General features: G+C 36.8%; 1 pseudogene; it reads right to left on the reverse strand.

Moving 5' to 3' along the window:
• Positions 1–1,925: 1,925 nt before the first annotated feature.
• Positions 1,926–4,801, reverse strand: LOC126076839 (ras GTPase-activating protein 1-like; annotated as a pseudogene).
• Positions 4,802–6,356: the final 1,555 nt, after the last annotated feature.

A 6,356-nucleotide genomic window follows, 5' to 3' on the forward strand; every position in this document is an offset into this window, starting at 1 on the left:
ATAGGGCTTCCAAGGCTGTAACTCTTTATAGAACCAGACTGCCACATCTTTCTCCCAAAGAGCAGCTGGTGGATTTGAACTATGGGCCTTTCAATTAGCAGATGAGTGCTTTAATCACTGTGCCAACAGGACTCTTTGAAAATGTGATAGGCCAAAGTAATTTGGAAAGATTTTCATGTATGTTTGCTTCTGAATAATGTATAAGGTAAGAGGCATTTTCAAAATGAAGCTCTGGTAATTGATCTTGAATTTACATTTCTTCCACAAAATAAAAATTATTTCTCTTTTTAGGGTGTAGTTTTATGGATATATTAATATTTTTGCCCTTTCTTTTAACTTTATATGGAAACTCCAGGGACAGACCAATTATTGTCAAACTTTGTCCACCTGGCAGCCACTCATATGATGTAGATGTTTGTGATGAACTCTCCCCAGAGAGCTTGTTAAGGTGTGTTACATAACACTAGCTGATTCATAAACCTTAGTTGTGTTTCCAAGAGCTATTGTTTCTTCTAATTATATCAGCTGCAATTTCCTAAATTCTTCCATAGATGTATGTTGAGAATTACATCAAAATTAGTCTTCATTTCACCGTAACTCCTCTTTGCTTTTAACTATTGGAAGATGTATTAATGGAAAAGATTATTGCAAAAATGTTAAATCAGAATTTCTTAAATTCTCGTTTCCTCAAGAAATATAATGGTTTTACTAGATGCTAGACTTGAAAGAAATTTGAATAGCTCACCAACACATCAATCTTTTTTTTTTTTTGCAAGATATTCCTTGATTTTATTTTAACTTAACCTTTGTGATTATTACACAAAAAATACACATACAGAAGCAAATAAAACTATACTAACTAAATATGCGGCAGACACAACAAGTAGAAGTTTAAAGATGAGGAAGTTTTAAGTGGCTGGTAAAGTTTGCTTACATAATCAAAGGGGTACGCAAAAACCAACTTGGAATTAATGAACGAATACTTGCAACAAAAGCGTTCTAGCTTTTTGTATGTTTGTTTTACACAGAAAGAAATTGGTAATCTATAAAATGGCTGAATGAGTACATGCATTGATCAGTACAATGATCAATATTTATTGAATTCAAATTATTTACTGTCGTAAAGATTTAACAAAAGCATTATGAGATCTAGATAGTCTTTGTCAATTCCAACAAAATAAGTAATATGTTTAAAAAATAAAGCACTAGATCCATACCACATATTTTCTTTCAGCGCAAGCGAAATCACACAGTATTTTTTAAAAGTGTACAGCAAAGATCATTTCTATTATAAGGGCAAACTCTGGAAACTGTAAATACAAATAAAGTCATTGAACAGTCAAATGGTCATATTTCTAAGAACTCTCTATAATCCAGTTATAGTCAATTGTCAGTAGCAAATGCTTTTTCTTGTCAGTTGATTTCATTGTTCTTTTTCCAAGAGACAGCAAAACTTTGGCAATTGGATATATTGAAAACATATTATCAAAGTTCAAGATACAGGCACATCATTTTGTTTTGTCGAGGGCAATCTGTACACCAAAGCTCAAAAAAAAAAAAAAAGTTGCCATCAAGTCAATTCTGACTCATAGAGACCCTATAGGACAGAGTAGAACTGCCCCACAGAGTTTCCAAGGGGCTCCTGATGGATTCAAACTGCTATCCTTTTGGTTAGCAGCTGTAGCTCTTAACCACTATACCACCAGGGTTTCACACTAAGGCTCAGAGGATGGTAAAGATTGATTCCATGTGTAAATATCCTGTTTACATGCACATGCTTACAAAGCTGCTGGCACAGTTATTCACCAGCAGAATCTTGGGTTTTGTTTGCGTAGTTCATACACCACTGGGAATGTGGACAGTGTGCTATTTTTTGGCAGGAGCAAAGGAGACATTATACTGATGTGAGTCACCATGTTGGGCATGCTGAATCTGTGCAGAACACTAAGGTGAAGGCTACTACCTGACATCATTAGTTTTTGCATGCTGGTTTGGTTTTTGTTGAAGCAGTTCTGTTATTGCCAGAAGCTTTTTCAATACATGCTACTGTGCACCACGCTCATTACTGAGCGTTCACAGTTCATCTGAATGGGCCACACAAATCTCATACAATGCTGCTAAATCACAGGACAGGTCAGTTCTAGAATGATCTGTAGTGTCCAAAATTCAGGTACATTCCCAGGTTCATCCCAAAACATGATTATATGATGTTGGTTATTTATAGGGTTCCATATAGGGTTCCTAAGCACCAGACTCCACAAGATTTGATAAATTCTGCACGGACTCAGCCACTAATATCATTGTTCTTGCAGCAATAGGAGATGGGGAATCTGAGATGGTATTAAACATCCATAGATTCAGGATCACAGGACAGATAAGGTGAAGAAAAACATAACCAATAACAACTCTGGTTCCCATGGTGGTATTTGTAGGCTACTTGTGCTGCATATATTTTGTAAACACCCATAAATATATCACAGTGTCCGTGAAAGTATTTCTGAAGCCATGAATATTTTCCACAAGCTCTGAAAGTATGTTCAATAAAAAAAAAAAAAAACAGGTATGCTAAATTAGTGTTCAACATCTTTGTTTTTTTCTAACTTTGATGGACTTAATTCACACAACTCCTTGTTTTCCATTATCTTCAAAACAGTCCTTCAAAGCATGATGAACAAATTGTGTAGCAGTGGCTTTCATCCACTGCTCCATCAAGGTGTTTGCAAGTGTTGTGGCTCAAAATAGGGAGATGGCTTCATCTTCCATGCTTATTTCTTTGTCATTTAACGTACACAGCAAAAATGATTTAAGCTCTTCATGAAGAAAAATCCTCAGTAGGATGCTAGCCAGTAGTGTTCAGTCTTGTCAACACACACGTGATAAAGCATACACTACCTGAAGTTCCTTTTGCAGTGTAAGCTCTTTAAATTCACTGTACTCTTCTTCTGGCATGATTTTTTCCGTAGAACGTTGTTCTCAGACTCGCAAGATCTTTGCTCAATACCTTTTAATGGTATGTGGGAGCTGAGCAGAAGCCATTCATTTGTGGGATGCCCTTTCTGTAAATGATTCACCTGGCAACTCATAAATAAGATATCAGGATTTTTGGTTTTCCTTGTTTTATTTCTAAGAGTTATTTCAGATCTTTTGATGTCAGGAGGAAGATCATCAAAGACAAACTCTTTTGACCAAACAGGGTTTTGCCCGTCTCTTGCATGAGTTTTTGCTACCTGGACACTATTCAGGTAGATGTTACTATATGGGTTAGTAAAATGTTTTACTGGGAGTTTATGGGCTTCTTCAATATGGGAAACAAGAGTGCTGACCTGACGCAGGAGTTTATTAGATGTCCCTGAACTACTTTTCCGTAAATTACAAAATGCTTGCACACCTTTTATCCAGTCCTCTACTTGCTCTGGAGTTTCTTCTGCTGAGTAAAAGATGTAATATTCTTCACTAAAGTGTTGAACTACTATCTGAAAACAGTTTGGCCTGCCAAAAAGACTATCATGAACAACACAGACAGAACTGCCCTCCAAGATAAAGTGTAAATTTTTCCACCATTTTCCTTTGACCTTTTTTAGAAGATGATTTTTTAAACAACATTTTTCTAAAAGGCATCCTTTATTTTACGATGAATTGTATTATAGATTTCCTTGCCACCCACTGCATCTTGAGTACTCGTTCTTGATCCTGCATTGGCACAAGTTCCTTAAGATAATACCCTTCAACAATCCGTTCCTCTCGATATTGACCCACTATGTCCCCAATGCTGTTATAATATCCGCCTCCCATCATGGACTGGAAATCTCTGGTGGCGTTGTGGTTAAGAACTACTGCTGCTAACCAAAAGGTCAGCAGTTCAAATCCGCCAGACGCTCTTTGGAAACTCTATGCGGCAGTCCTACTCTGTCCTGTAGTGCTGCTATGAGTCAGAATGGACTCAATAGCAGTAGGTTTATCATAAACTGCTTGTTTGGTGGTGGACATGTTTTAAGTTGCTGGATATTTTCATTGGTCTGAAAATAAAGTGAATAGTCACCAGAAGTATTATCTGAAGCCCTCATAAGAAAATTGCAGACCTGGCCAACTGTCATTAGTAATTATAAGCTTTTTGTTTGGCAATCTTCCCGTGGAACCGTATTTTGCCTTCATGCGGATCTTCTTCCTGACCCACTTCTTCTATTAGGTCTTCAACAATAAAGCCTTGTTTATCTGTTCTTCAACTTGTAACCCACATCCATCCATCTTCTAATTCATTATGGGCAATAAACACATCACCTCTTAAGAAACTTATTTCATCAGCATCTGGTACTTTTGTGAAAGGGAGAGCAGTTCACACACGCCTTCTATCGTTTACTGGCTCTGGTGATGCAACTGAATAAAGTAATTTTTCTCCTTTAAGTAAACAAGAAACATGACTATAATAACCTATTAGGTCTGACAGTGGGTAAAATTGTCTTCCACCAATGTAGTAATCTCCACACATAGCAATAATCATAAAATGGTTGACAACATTTGTCTGGCTAAGAAATGAAAGTACAAAGGACCCTGACCTCCAATCACCCTCTCTTATAAGGTAACTGCCAGACTTCCCTGCCTGCCTGAGGCATTCTTCTGCTATAGTTGCATGAAGTTTTCCATGATACCACATTTTTGGAGGTCAGAAGTCCAAAATAGGTGTCACAGGGCTAAAATTAAGACGTCAGTAGGGCTGCATTCCTTTTTGGAGGTTCTAGGGGAAAATCTATTTTAATGCCTTTTCCTTGGCTATTGGCCTCCTTCCGTCTTCTCCTCAGCAATGGCTGCTTGAGTCTTTCTCACATCACATCACTTTGACACTTCAATTTTAAAAGTTAAGAGCCTGAAATTAACCTCTAGTAAAAAATTAGTTATAATCAATAGAGAAACAAACATTGAATAAAATAAGCCCTACTGATCTTTGGCCACCAAATGAGAAGACAAGAACGTGAATTGATTTTTCATTTAATAATACTTTTGGCTCAATATCCTGTGTGGACAGAACTTTCCGCTTTCTTATATTAGTTTATATAAATAATGGATTACAATATTTAGCATAGTCACTCAAAATGTATAATATTATTGTACTAATCTGGTTAAGGAATGGAGAGAATAGTTATGAGAATAGAGAAAGAAGTTCATCAGACTTTTTCTTCCAAGTCCCACGCAGTCTAGAATAGGATAAACCAGAAATAAAGAACTGAATCTATAAAGTATCCTGAAAGTTCTCGGGTCAAGAGTGTCTATTTACTCTTCATTCTGGACAATTCTGCAAGCAAGAACACTCTCTTACCCATGTTTAACTGCACATTCTTTACCTCCATGGCTTATTTCTTATGTTCTTTACAGTTTATCTCTAACAACTAATCAATTCATTGCCATCGAGTCAATTTCGACTTATAGGGACCCAATGAGTCAGTATCGACTCGACGGCTCTGGGTACTGGGATAGGACAGAATAGAAATGCCCCATAGGGTTCCCAAGGAGCAGCTAGTGGATTCACACTGCAGACCTTTCAGTTAGCAGCCAAGTTCTTAAGCACTGCACCAATATTTTAGAATTTGGTTTGTTTCATTACAAACATTAGTTTTAAATATAGCTCAGACAGTTCAATGATGTTAGTTATTACATGATAACATTTATGCATAGGAGAATTTTTTATGTAAGTTATGTCACTGTAGCATGGTGTTATAGAGTGCCAGTACAAATTTTTCTTATTTTCTCAGAATTAATGCCTAGAATCCATAGTCTAATGTCAAGTACTGTCAAATTCTACAATAAAAAAAAAACTACTATCTGGGGGGTTAACAACTTTCAAGAGAATATTGTTAAGAGGCACCATTTTAGTACAGTTGGAACCATACATCTTTCCAACTCTTCACTCTTCCATTTCCCCTGGACTATATATTAAAAAAAAAAAAAAGAGGGAGGCTAGAAGTCATCTGTGAAGGAAATGAGAGTTTGTGGAGCAGCTTTCATCCCTCTTCATATTCTTCCCATAGGTAAGGGGGAGCATTTAAGATCTTCTTCTCCATCATACAAGACTGAGATACCAGTACCATTGCTACTTCCACTAAATCATAACTGCTATTCTTTCCTGTGTGAAATTTTCTAAGCTACTGAAACAGCAAGGCACCTGATGTCCTAGATTTAAAGCTACCATTGAGAGATGAGAGAGGCAAGAGAGAGATGATAAGACACTGTATTATGTAGTATAGCAAGGATTATGCATTTCCCACAATCACTATGGATGTTGGTTAGGAATTCAGTTATTTTTCTAGTATTGCCCAAGAGAGCCACCCACTGGGATAGGGAATCTGCAACCACCAGAGTGAACT

This window comes from Elephas maximus, chromosome 5, assembly GCF_024166365.1.
Source record: "Elephas maximus indicus isolate mEleMax1 chromosome 5, mEleMax1 primary haplotype, whole genome shotgun sequence".
In the NCBI taxonomy this organism is placed as follows: Eukaryota; Metazoa; Chordata; class Mammalia; order Proboscidea; family Elephantidae; genus Elephas; species Elephas maximus.